Here is an 866-nt window from a genome sequence, read left to right as displayed (position 1 = left end):
TTATGCAAAAGTATACTATTTACTGAAGATTTAGAAGTACTTTTGATTTCTATTTGTTAAATAAATGGCACTAAAATTGTGGTCACAGGATTTTTTATTTCTCTGCTGGGATTGAACCCAGGAACCTTGCACTGAGCTACATCCCAAGTTGTCTTTTTTTCTCCTCCTCCTCTTTTTTTTCTTTCTTTCTTTCTTTCTTTCTTTCTTTCTTTCTTTCTTTCTTTCTTTCTTTCTTTCTTTCTCTGTCTCCTTTCTCTTCTTCTCAAATACTAACATAAGCAACATTGGGGCCAGGGAGATGGCTCAGTAAAATAAGTGTTTCCCTGGCAAGCGCAAGGGCCTGAGTTCAACCCCTGGTTCCACCAAAAAAAAAAAAAGTAACATTTTTATGTTAACAAAGGCATTTCCCCAAACCAAAAATACAGTAAAATGCTGAGAAGAGAGGAGTTATTTTACATTTTTAGAAATTTTACTTGATGAAAAGCAACTGGGTTCTCATACCTTTCTGTAGTCCATTCATTATCACCTGTTGTTTTCTATATATGAAAGCAACCTGGTTGGAAAAAAGAGAAGTATTTTACTAGTCTTTGGTCATACTATGTACTGCCAAATGCCCATTGTTCATTGCCAGTAATTCTTATACTTACTTTTTTTTTTTTTTTTTTTTTGCAGAACTGGGGATTGAACTCAGATTCTTACACTTGCCAGGGAAGCACTTATTCCACTGAGCCATCTCCCCAGCCCAGCCAGTAATTCTTTAAGTGAACATAATGTTGCATGAAAAGACAGCTTGTTAGGTCACAAGTCAAAATGCCTGTAGTCTGGAGAGCACTAGGGGGGCCTCTGTATGGTCCGGACACTAAGGA

Source organism: Octodon degus, unplaced genomic scaffold, assembly GCF_000260255.1.
Source record: "Octodon degus isolate 3935 unplaced genomic scaffold, OctDeg1.0 scaffold00015, whole genome shotgun sequence".
NCBI lineage: Eukaryota > Metazoa > Chordata > Mammalia > Rodentia > Octodontidae > Octodon > Octodon degus.
Note: the sequence above shows the minus strand (reverse complement) of the source record.